At 47.5% G+C, this 13,066-nt stretch overlaps 1 pseudogene; it reads left to right on the top strand.

Annotated features, from left to right (window-relative positions):
• The window catches only part of LOC120913335, an 83,427-nt pseudogene that overhangs the window by 27,715 nt on the left and 42,646 nt on the right, over positions 1-13,066 (top strand).

Raw genomic sequence — 13,066 nt, 5'->3', positions numbered from 1 at the left:
CACCCCCTGCCAACCATCACCAGACACATCACCCCCTGCCAACCATCACCAGACACATCAACCCCTGCCAACCATCACCAGACACATCAACCCCTGCCAACCATCACCAGACACATCACCCCCTGCCAACCATCACCAGACACATCACCCCCTGCCCACCAGACATATCACCCCTGCCAACCATCACCAGACATATCACCCCCTGCCACCACCACCACCAGGCATATCACCCCCTGCCACCACCACCACCACCACCAGACATATCACCCCCTGCCAGCCATCAGACATCACCCCCTGCCACCACCACCAGACATATCACCCCCTGCCAGCCATCAGACATCACCCCCTGCCACCACAACCAGACATATCACCCCCTGCCAACCATCACCAGACATATCACCCCCTGCCACCACCAGACATATTACTCCCTGCCACCACCACCACCAGACATATCACGCCCTGCTAACCACCATCAGACACATCACCCCTGCCACCACCACCAGACATATCACCCCCTGCCACCACCACCACCAGACATATCACTCCCTGCCACCACCACCAGACATATGACCCCCTGTCACCACCACCAGACATATCACCCCCTGCCACCACCACCAGACATATCACCCCCTGCTAACCACCATCAGACATAAACCCCCCCCCCCCTGTCACCATCATCCCCCCCTTCGGACTGCCTGTCTCAGTGACAGTTTTTTTTCTGAGACTGTGAGTGCACTCACCACTAGGCTCAGTGCCTCAGTCAGCCTCAGCCAGGAGTCCGTTGCACCAGTCCAGTTCGGTTAGGTCAAAATCTGCGCAGCGCCCGACTCCCACACACGCCAGCGTCTGCTCTGTCCACTCCGCCATGAGGCTCCTCAAATCCGCCCGCCCAGACCCTGCCTGTCACATCATTGGTTGCGCGGCAGGTGGGGTGGGCTGGGCTTGGCAGAGGCAGTACTGGAAGGCTCAGCTTAGGAGGATCGTATGTTCACGAACTGGTCGCCGTGATTTTTACTGGCACTTTTCTCCTGCCACAGACTTTCACGGACAGGAGAAAAGTGCCCAGTTTTTACGGGCTGTCCGTAATTCTACGGACGGTTGGCAACACAGACATACACTATATTACCAAAAGTATTTTTTTTTAAAGGTTTTTATTAGCCATATACACATTCACAGAAAATAACAGCGTATATAAGGTACAAGGACAGTGTAAAACATTCTTAGAAGGGGGACGGCAAGAAATCCCTTATCCTTCATCATCATATACATCAGAATGACAAAGAACAATCCTAACATGGATTCACATAAAAGTGCATACACCTAACTTATAGCTATTACTAAACCTTGCACTCTCGTCTAGGAGATATTTAATAATACTTTAGCCCATATCATGTAAAATAGACATAGAGCGCTATAGCAACCAGAGAAAAAAACAGGTAAAAAGAAATAGAGCAAAAAAAACGCCCTCAAAGAAAACATAAACAAAAAGAACCCATCTCGTGTATCAGGGAAAATGCAGCCATTAAGGAAACGTCTGGATCTCCCAAGTATAGGAGCATATCGTCCGCATATAATGATACACGTTCCTCCATATCCCCAAAAAACAGCCCCCTGATGTCAGTCTGATCCCTGAGCCTAACCGCCAGGGGCTCTATGGCCAATGCAAACAAAAGTGGTGACAAGGGACAGCCCTGTCTCGTCCCCCTACCAATCTTAAATGAATTCGATATAAGTCCATTGACCCTAATACTAGCTCTAGGTTCATTATATAGCAGCCTAACCCAGTTCACAAATCTCGGCCCGAGACCCAGCTTCAAAAGTAGAGCAAAGAGGTAGTGCCATTCGACCGAGTCAAACGCTTTTTTTGTATCGAGTGATGCCACCACCCGTTTACCGCAATTGGCGTGAGATGTTTGTAGATTGACATATAACCTCCTCAGGTTCATTTGAGTGCATCTCCCCGGTATAAAACCGGTTTGATCCGAGTTAATCAGTTTAAGTATCACCGACTGCAACCTACCAGCCAGAATTTTGGCCAGCACCTTAACATTGGTGTTGATCAAGGAGATTGGCCTATATACCCTTAGACAAACTTTAATGGCACGAAATACTGACAAAAAACACAAACTCCTGCGCACAAGTGGGATCCTTGATAATTAATCAGATGTCTACATACAGTTCTCCTTAGATGTCAAAAAAACCCGTAGTGACAGAGGCCTTGCTGCCCTTCATGGATGGGGGAATCCTGATAGAAGACAAAAAGGGAGAAAGAAAGGCGCACCAGCCTCGTGTACTACCGTTTGACAAATTTTTATGGAATAACAAAATAATGAAAACTACTCACAAACAAAGATTGATAAAAGGCTTGTCAAACAATAATTGAAGTACCCCTCAAACCACACTCCAATGGAATAACAAAATAATGAAAACTACTCACAAACAAAGAATGATAAAAGGCTTGTCAAACGATAATTGAAGTACCCCTCAAACCACACTCCAGAATGTAGGGGGGTGGCGAGGTGCGTTGCTGCTGTCTGATGCGTTTCGAGGTGGCAGAGACCTCTTCCCCTGACTGCTGGGCTCTGAGGAAGAGGTCTCTGCCACCTCGAAACGCGTCAGCCAGCAGCAATGTACTCAATACAGATTTTTAATAAAATACATTTTTTATCCGCGTAACAGAGAAAAAACAAAAACTCCTTTACCCCCCTCCCCGACAAAGAACCCCCCCTCTTCCCCCCACCCTTCCCCCGCCCTGGACCATCCCACGACTCCACTTGATGAATTCTTTCCCTTAGTTGCAAATACATTCCTATTCCTCTCTCAGGTTTTCTGCGAAACTCCAGGACTTTTTGAATTCTAACCAGGGTGCCCAAATATCCTTTTCCCCTACCTTGTTTTTATAAACTCCAAATTTTAATTTCTCTCTCCTATAAGTATCCTCTACGGAGTCGATCCATTCCCACATTTGCAGACTTTCCAGATCTCTCCATTTTAAGGGTATCAATCGTTTCGCTGCGTTGAGCAAATGGGGGATCAATGAGCCCTTGTATTCCTTCTCTGGTACCTCCCCCCCGTGGAAGAGAACTACCCATGGGTTATCTTCTACTTCCTTTTTTGTTATTACTTTTATCAGGGCCAAGATTTTTTTCCAATAGGCTTTTATTTTCAGGCAGTCCCACCAAAGGTGCGCCATCGTTCCTCTTGACGCACAACCTCTCCAGCATTTCTCTGACTCATCCGCTCTAAATTTGGCCATTTTATCTGGGGTGGCATACCACCTCGTCAGACATTTGAAGTTCATCTCAGCGGTTCTTACATCCACCGCCGAGGTGTGGGTCATGTTCAAGATTCTTCCTATGGACGATTTCCCTCTTCCCTCTAAATCTCTTTCCCAATTTTGGATGTATTTGAGCGTGTCCAACTCTTCCGTTTTCTGCAGATAATTATACATTTTAGATATATTTCCTTTTGAGCTTTCGGTGCTACACAATTGTTCCAAAATAGTGTACTCCTCTTGTGTCCGCAAAGGGTGTGGGAGGCCCTTGACAAATGATACCAACTGCAAGTATCTCCACTCGTCAAGCGCCCTAATTCCAATGCTATATTTGATATCGTGAAGTGTCCTAATTTTACCCTCTAGTGTTATATCTTTTAGCTGTGTTCTATTAGTGATCCAATTTCCGCCTACTTCTTTTGTCCCTGGTGAAAAAAATTCATTTTCTTTTAAGTCTATTAAGGGTGAATTGAATTCTGTTTTTAATTGTTTATGTAATCTATCCCAGATCCTCCACGCATTATGTGTAATTGTGTGTGTTGACGTGTGTAGAGTTCTATATTGTGGTGGGTTCCAAATTAATCTCCCTAGCTGTGTCCTCGCTAATGTGCATTCAATGTGTATCCATCTCTTATCCTGGGACTCTTTAGCCCATTCTATCACCCGTGAGAGAACCGCAGCATTATAATACAATCTGATATCCGGAACCGCTAAGCCTCCCTTTTTCTTGGCCCGTTTTAGTGTTTGAGCAGACACCCTGGGCCATATTCTTAAACAAGTTACGTAGGCGTATCAACAGATACGCCTACGTAAGTCCCTTTCCTATGTTTAAGTGTATTCTCAAAATGAGATACACTTAAACATGCCTAAGATACACCAGCCTGCGCCGTTGTATCTTAGGCTGCAATATTTACGCTGACCGCTAGGTGGCGGTCAGCGTAGAATATGCAAATGACTACTCACGCCGATTCTCGAACGTACGCTTGCCCGCCGTAGTGTTTTAACGTCGTTTCCGTAAGCGATACGCGGCGTAAAGATAAAGATGCCCCCTAGGTGGCGTACTCAATGTTAAGTATGGCCGTCGATCCCGCGTCGAAATTTCAAAATTGAACGTCGTTTACGTAAGTCGTCCGTGAATGGCGCTGGACGCCATTTACGTTACAGTCAAAACAAATGACGTCCGTGAGACGTCATTTAGCGCGATGCAAGTCGGGTAATTTACCCGACGGAGCATGCGCATTACGATCGGCGCGGGAGCGCGCCTAATTTAAATGATCCACGCCCCCTGCCTGGATCATTTGAATTAGGATGGCTTACACGGGTGGACTTTACGCGATGCCGCCGCAAGTTCACAGGTAAGTGGTTTGGGAATCCGGCACTTGCCACTTAAACTTGCGGCGGCGTAACGTAAAGTACATACGTTCCGCCGCCTGAAATGTATCAGAATATGGCCCCCTGTGTTTTTTATTATTCCAAATATAGTTCATTATAAGGGAGTTAATTATTTTGATGTATGACGGTGGCAGGTAAATTGGGACCATTTGAAACTTATACAGAATTTTTGGGATAAGGACCATTTTAACTACATTTATCCTCCCGAACCACGAGATTGGTTTATTATATATGTTTTTAATTTCTCTTTTAATTTCGTTAAGCAGGGGGATAAAGTTTATTCTATATATTTTCTTAAAGTTATTTGCCAGTTTTATGCCCAGGTACTTTATCTCACTTTGCCATGTGAAGTTATATTTCTTTTGCAGATATTGTTCTTCCTCTTTAAGAATATTAATGTTCAGTACCTCCGTCTTTTCAGTATTCATTTTAAAGTTTGATACCTCACCATATTGTTTTAAAGTAGCTATTAATTTCGGGAAGGTGACTCTTGGGCTGCTTATAAAAAATAGAATATCGTCTGCAAAGGCGGACAATTTATGCTCGTCTTCTCCTACTTCTACTCCATAAATTTCTGGATTTTGTCGAACCATTGCCAGCAGGGGTTCCAATGAGAGGACAAAAAGGAGGGGGGACAGGGGGCAACCCTGCCTAGTTCCATTTCTCATCTCAAAGGGTGCGGACAGAGATCCGTTAATCTTGATCCTAGCACATGGATGAAAATAGAGAGTTTTGATCCACTTGATCATCCTTGGGCCTATTCCTATAAATTCTAATGTTTGTATCAGGAACCCCCAGTCTACCCTGTCGAACGCTTTCTCAGCGTCTACTGACAGGAATAGACCGGGGGTCCCTTTTTCTTTGATCTGCTCCAAGAGAAGAAGAGCCCTAACCCCATTGTCCTTACCCTCCCTCCCAGGTATGAAACCAACCTGGTCTGGGTGGACAACAGCTGTCATCACCCCCTTCATTCTTTCGGCCAAAATTTTTGCATACAGTTTAGTATCTGCATTCAGGAGTGAGATTGGTCGAAACCCTGAGCAGATCGTGTTGTCCTTTCCCTCTTTTTTAATGACAGTAATCGTAGCTGTTAATGCCTCCCTACTCATCTCGTAGTCTAGCCCCAGGCCATTGAAATAATGGCAAAGTCTAGGGACTAAGATGGTACTAAACCTTTGTATGTAGGCTGACGTGAAACCGTCTGGTCTGGGGCTTTTCCCCTTAGGGGTATTTTTTAAGACCTCTCGTATTTCCTGCTCAGTTATACATTCCTCCATTCTTTCTATCTCGTACTCTTCTATCTTTGGTAGGCTAGTTTGCTGTAATACTTCCCTGATCTTTTCCCTTTTTTCGGCTGGGTCCCTAAACTTCTGTTGAACATCGTATAGTTTTTCATAATAGCTTCTAAAAGATTCTGCTATTTGATTTGTGACGTATACTATGTCCCCATTCCCGTTCCTGATTTTTTCAATAAAATTCCTGGTTTTCTTTTTTTTTACCATTCTGGCCAAATTTTTACTAGGTTTATTTCCCCAGACATATCTTTCTCTCTCTATCCTGTCTATGAAGTTCTTGGTTTCTTGCCCAGCAAGATATATTCATCTCTTGTTATAGTTAACTTACGGAGTGTTTCCCTCTTTTGTCCCTGCCTTTTATGTTCCTGTTCCAGCTTATATATCTCCTCCTTTAATGTTTTTAGTTTACTCATCCTTATTTTTTTTTCTTTGCCCCTTCTGCAATAAAGATCCCTCTTATATAGGCTTTGTGGGCATCCCACAGAGTTGCTCTTGAGATACCTTCCCTGTCATTCTCCTGAAAATACCATTTCAATTCTTTCTGTACTCTTTCGACCACCTCCTCGTCCCCCAACAAACTTTCATCCAATCTCCATTCAGGTGGGGAGGATTTTTGTATGGATGTGTTTATTATCATGGAAATGGAGCATGGTCTGATAGTGTCGTGATCTCACATCTTACTTCCACCACTCTCTCCAAAAGTCTATGGTCCTACGAGGATGTAGTCGATCCTCGAGTACGTCCCATGTACTGGGGAAAAAAACGTATAGTCACGTGTCTTGGGGATAGCGATTCGCCAGACATCAACCATTTGATTTTGTGTCATTTGTTTTTTCAGTAGCTTAAGATGCTCACCGTTATTCCCCTGAGCCATGGGACGTACTATCGAGGCTTGGGCACATGCAGAAGTTAAAGTCCCCCATCAACACCACATGTCCCTCTTCAAAATCTTTTAATTTTCTGAGGATTTTACTGATATATTTAACCGAGTTCACATTGGGGGCATACACATTTGCCAGGGTATAATCCTCCTCTCCTAGTTTTATTTTCAAAAACAAGTATCTCCCCTCAGGGTCGATCATTCTGTCCACCAATGTGAATCTAACTCCTCTTGAAAATCCAATGGCAACCCCACGGGATCTCGATGAAACTGTATCCCCATAATACCAAACAGGATATTCAAGTGAGTGCAGCTTTATATTGGACTCTAAGGTAATGTGGGTCTCTTGTAGGTATACAATATCTACTTTATACTGCGTTAATTCGCCAAGAATTTTATGTCTCTTGGTATGGGAGTTTAGTCCTTTTACATTGTATGATAGGAATTTAATATCTGTCATTTATCTTTTTTTTTATTTTTTTTTTATTTTTTTATTATAAGTTTCAAGAGAATTCTTGTGGAGTCGTTCGGATGGTCCCCCTCCCATTTCCCTCCCCCCACCCCTTTCCCTCCGTCCTCCCATTTTCCCCCCTCCCCCCCCTCACTCCCCAGCCCCCCCTCCCTCCCTCCCCCACCCCGGCCCACTCTTGGCCTGGGAGCCACTGGTAGAAGACTCCTCGCCTTCATCCTTGGCTCCTCTTTTGTGGTGGTGTTGAGGGCTCCCCCTTGACTCCCCCCACCCCCCCCTCCCCCCCCTCCCCGTCCAGCATCTCAGAATTCCATACTAAGCATCGCCCAGCTAATCCACCCAATCAGGGAGTTCAGGGATTGTTAAGTCCATTTTAGAGCAAAATTCATTCAGTTCCTCCGGGTACCTAAGTCGTGCTGTTTTACCTCCCTTTATACCTATGAGGCACGCCGGAAATCCCCATTGGTACCTAATATTTTGTGCCCGCATAAGCTCCAAGAGGGGTTTCAAGCATCTCCTCCTTGCCAGTGTTTCTTTAGCCAGATCGGAGAATATTTGTATCTCGGTGTCTCTATATCTCAGGGGGGGTTTCCCCCTAAGCCTGCTCCATATTTCTGCTTTATCGACGTAATTCCTGAACCTTACGACCACATCTCTTGGGCCGTATCTTTCTATTTGTTGGGAGTTCCCCACTCGGTGTACTCTCTCAATCTTAAGAGGCTTGGATTCTACTGATCTCTCTAGCAGGGGGTTAAAAATTGTGTTCATGATGTCTCTTAGGTCTTCCTCCTTTTCTTCTACTAACCCTCTGATTCTAAGGTTCTGTCGCCTGTTGCGATTCTCCTGGTCCTCAATCCTATATGCCACCAATCTCTGGTTTTCGGTCAGGGCCTTTACTTGCTTTTTCAAGGATTTTATTTCCTGATCCTGCTCCTCTATTCTCTTTTCCGTCTCTACCACTCTTTCACAGAGCCCTCCTAGGTCTATTCTTATCTTGTTAATTTCTGTCCTTATGATATTTTCCATGACATTTTCCATCCTCACCAGCATTGCGTTCATCTCTGCCTTTGTAGGGGGCTGTGTATCTTGGGATAGCTCCTCTGCATTATTTTGCTCTTGCTCGCTTTCTAGTGTCGTTTCACCTCTAGAGCTCTCCACACTACTTGTTCCTACACCTTTTTTTTTATCGATCTTCTTCTTTTCAGTTTTTTTTGCGAGTCCTGGGCTTTTTAGGCTCCCTTCCTGCATCAAATATTGCTGTATGGAGCTGTTCCCCGATTTATTCTTAGTTGGTTTTGTAGTGCCACCCCTCGTAGATCTATTCATTTTGTTGGAGGGTCTGATTCTCTTCCCCAGTTTGGAGATGGATTTTTTTTTTTTTTTTTGAAAAGGAAAGAGAGCAGCCCACGACTTTCTTCCCGATGTGAGCCTCTATCTTCCCCTATGTACTACTCATGTCCTGAATAAATAGATATTTTAATAAAGAGAGGGCCACAGGAAAGCAAGAGCCCTGAACTAAAACAAGGAGGTAAAGGGCTGATCAGCAGGGAAGAGGACGTTTACTGCTTTAAGCAGAATTACCTGGGCTCCCGGACTCACTTCTTAGAAGGAAAATACCTTCAATGTTTTTAAAGAGTCATCTCCTATGCTACATCAGCCCAGAACATCCTCATTGTTCCAGAGACAGGGAGAGACACCTTGAGTCAGGGGGGGCCTAAATGATCTTTCCCTGTCCCCCAATCTTCAAAAACTGGAATTTTACCAGCTTCTCACGGTCACATGTGCGTTACCGGTACAGTCCAGAAAAAAGTAATGTATTTTTGGCCATCCTTCACCGGCCTAAGTTTTCCCTCAGAACGCGAATGCTTCAATGCCCAGGCCTTTTCCCTGTCCCCCAGTCTTCAAAAACTAGGATTTTACCAGCTTCTCACGGTCACGTATGCGTTACCGGTACAGTCCAGAGAGAGAGTAATGTGTTTTTGGTCATCCTTCACCGGCCTAAGTTTCTCCTCAGAACGCTAATGCCTCAATGCCCAGGCCATCGGGGTTGTCGTTAATTCAACTATATAAAGGGGCAATTAGGTAGATCATAAGAGGGAAGATCAGAATTTATATTGCCCTAGATTTCCCTCCTGTCTGACTCCACAGACCAGCCAGAGCCATTCAATAAGGACTGGGACCATACACTTAAATATGTCCTAAAGAGAACAGACAGTGTAAAGATTTTGCAACAGGTGGTGAGTTCAAATAAACCAGCTATCATACTCCTCAGATATTTCTTCAATTACATCATCATGTCCCAGTGTGGGTTATATATTCAATTGTATGTTCACTTATATTTCACTTTGCATTTTGTGTTCCCATCATTTACAGTTCTCGCAGGTATCTAACCCAATAGACAGTTAACATCTAATTATTTCCATTATTACACAATAAGACTCCTTATGATGTGCTGGTGTACTGGTGTATGGTAATTCCGGGGGACAATATTATAACCGACGGGAGGGGGGGTCACGGGGGGGGGGACCCGCTCGGAATCGGCTCAACTGAGCGCCTCACCAGACCCTTTACTTTTCCTCCTGCTCCACTGCCCGGCTACATGTCTCCGATGGGTTTCTGACAGCCCCTGAAGCGCGTATCCCCACACAGGCTGCTGACATCAGTGCTGGGAGCGCAGCAGCTTCAGTTTCTCCGGCGCTGCGTGTCCAGCGGGGGCTCGTTCACTGGCGGTTTCCAGGGTGGTATTCCCGGTCCAAGCGGGGATGCGGCGGGGTTGCGGCACCCGCTTGCTTCTCACAAAACACACGCTGTGGTCTGCGAGGTCACGAGCGGTGCCGACGGAGTCTCAGAGCGGCGTGTGTCTCCTGCCGCCATAGAGCCGTCCTACACCTCCACCTCACTCGCGCTACGTCCTCTTTCTCCCTTTTTAAACTTTAATGGCATCCCAGTCTTAGTCTGTAGGGTTCAATATTGAGTTGGCCCACTCTTTGCAGCTATAACAGCTTCAACTCTTCTGGGAAGGCTGTCCACAAGGTTTAGGAGTGAAGGCCTGGCTTGCGGTCTATGCTCTAATTCATCCCAAAGGTGTTCTATCGGGTTGAGATGTGCAGGCCAGTCATGTTCCTCCACCTCAAACTTGCTCATCCATGTCTTTATGGATCTTGCTTTGTGCACTGGTGCACAGTCATGTTGGAATAGGAAGGGGCCAACCCCAAGCTGTTCCCACAAAGTTGGCAGCATGAAATTGTCCAAAATGTCTTGTTATGCTGACGCCTTAAGAGTTACCATCACTAGAAATAAGGGGCCAAGCCCAACCCCTGAAAAACAACCCCACACCGTGGGCCAGATCCACAAAAACCTGACGTAACTTAAAAATCCAATTTAAGTTACACTGCCTTAAAGTTTCTACCTAAGTGCCTGATCCACAAAGCACTTATCTAGAAATTTCAGGCTGTGTAACTAAAATTCCGCCGGCGCAAGGCGTTCCTATTCAAATGGGGCGAGTCCCATTTAAATGAGGCGCGTCCCGCGCGGCCATACTGCGCATGCGCGAAGTTACGTTACGCCGAGTTTTGAGGATCGCGACGGCTTAAAGTTGCGTCGGGGAAAAAAAAAGTGACAGCGGCATGCATTCCTGAGGGAGAACTCCATGCCAATTTTCAAAGAAAAAACCGGCATGGGTTCCCCCCCCAGGAGCATACCAGGCCCTTAGGTCTGGCATGGGTTGTAAGGAGACCCCCCCACGCCGAAAAATTGACGTAGGGGGTCCCCCTACAATCCATACCAGACCCGTATCCAAAGCACGCTACCCGGCCGGCCAGGAAGGGAGTGGGGACGAGCGAGCGCCCCCCCCTCCTGAGCCGTGCCAGGCCGCGTGCCCTCAACATGGGGGGGTTGGGTGCTCTGGGGCAGGGGGGCGCACTACGGGCCCCCCCACCCAGAGCACCCTGTCCCCATGTTGATGAGGACAGGACCTCTTCCCGACAACCCTTGCCATTGGTTGTCGGGGTCTGCGGGCGGAGGCTTATCGGAATCTGGGAGTCCCCTTTAATAAGGGGGCCCCCAGATACCGGCCCCCCACCCTAAGTGAATGGATATGGGGTACATCGTACCCCTATCCATTCACCTGGAGGCAAAAAGTAAAAGTTAATAAACACACAACACAAGGCTTTTTAAAATATTTTATTATTCTGCTCCGGACGCCCCCCCTGTCTTCGTTATTAGCTCTTTTACCAGGGGGGGCTTCTTCTTCCACTCTCCGGGGGTCTTCTCCGCTCTCCGGGGGGGGTTTCTTCTTCCGCTCTCCGGGGGGGGCTTCTCCGGACTCCGGGGGGCTTCTTCCATCTTCTCCCCTCTTCCGCTCTTGACTCGGCGAACCCCGGTTCTTCTGCAGCTCTCCGGTGCCTTCTTCTTCAGCGCTGGCTGCCTGCTATGTTTGTGTGTTAGCTCAATTAGTAACAGGCAGCCGGCGCGGTCTTCTGTGACGTCAGGGTCTTCTGTTCTTCTCTCTTCCGATGTTGCCTCGTCGCCTGTTGTCGCTGTAATGATGGAAGCGCGCCTTGCATCCCATTTATATAGGCATCACCGTCCCATCATGCTCCGGTAGGTACCCACGTGGTGGGTGCACGTGGGTAGGCACCACCACGTGGGTACCTGCCGGAGCATGATGGGACGGTGATGCCTATATAAATGGGATGCAAGGCGCGCTTCCATCATTACAGCGACAACAGGCGACGAGGCAACATCGGAAGAGAGAAGAACAGAAGACCCTGACGTCACAGAAGACCGCGCCGGCTGCCTGTTACTAATTGAGCTAACACACAAACATAGCAGGCAGCCAGCGCTGAAGAAGAAGGCACCGGAGAGCTGCAGAAGAACCGGGGTTCGCCGAGTCAAGAGCGGAAGAGGGGAGAAGATGGAAGAAGCCCCCCGGAGTCCGGAGAAGCCCCCCCCGGAGAGCGGAAGAAGAAACCCCCCCCGGAGAGCGGAGAAGACCCCCGGAGAGTGGAAGAAGAAGCCCCCCTGGTAAAAGAGCTAATAACGAAGACAGGGGGGGCGTCCGGAGCAGAATAATAAATATTTTAAAAAGCCTTGTGTTGTGTGTTTATTAACTTTTACTTTTTGCCTCCAGGTGAATGGATAGGGGTACGATGTACCCCATATCCATTCACTTAGGATGTGGGGGGCCGGTATCTGGGGGCCCCCTTATTAAAGGGGACTCCCAGATTCCGATAAGCCTCCGCCCGCAGACCCCGACAACCAATGGCAAGGGTTGTCGGGAAGAGGTCCTGTCCTCATCAACATGGGGACAGGGTGCTCTGGGGTGGGGGGCCCGTAGTGCGCCCCCCTGCCCCAGAGCACCCAACCCCCCCATGTTGAGGGCACGCGGCCTGGCACGGCTCAGGAGGGGGGGGGGCGCTCGCTCGTCCCCACTCCCTTCCTGGCCGGCCGGGGGTAGCGTGCTTTGGATACGGGTCTGGTATGGATTGTAGGGGGACCCCTACGTCGATTTTTCGGCGTAGGGGGGTCCCCTTACAACCCATACCAGACCTAAGGGCCTGGTATGCTCCTGGGGGGGAACCCATGCCGGTTTTGTTTTTTACAAATTGCCGTGGAGTTCTCCCTCGGGAAAGCATACCAAATGCCGTCGCTGGAATGGGCTTTTACAAGGTGTGACTAGTTTACACTTTGTAGAACGAGCCCTAATTTTACACTTGCAAAATAACACTTACGGCGCAAAAAGGAAGCTAGAAAGC

The sequence above is a fragment of the Rana temporaria genome, chromosome 9 (assembly GCF_905171775.1).
Source record: "Rana temporaria chromosome 9, aRanTem1.1, whole genome shotgun sequence".
In the NCBI taxonomy this organism is placed as follows: domain Eukaryota; kingdom Metazoa; phylum Chordata; class Amphibia; order Anura; family Ranidae; genus Rana; species Rana temporaria.
This window is presented reverse-complemented; position numbering and strand designations above follow the sequence as displayed.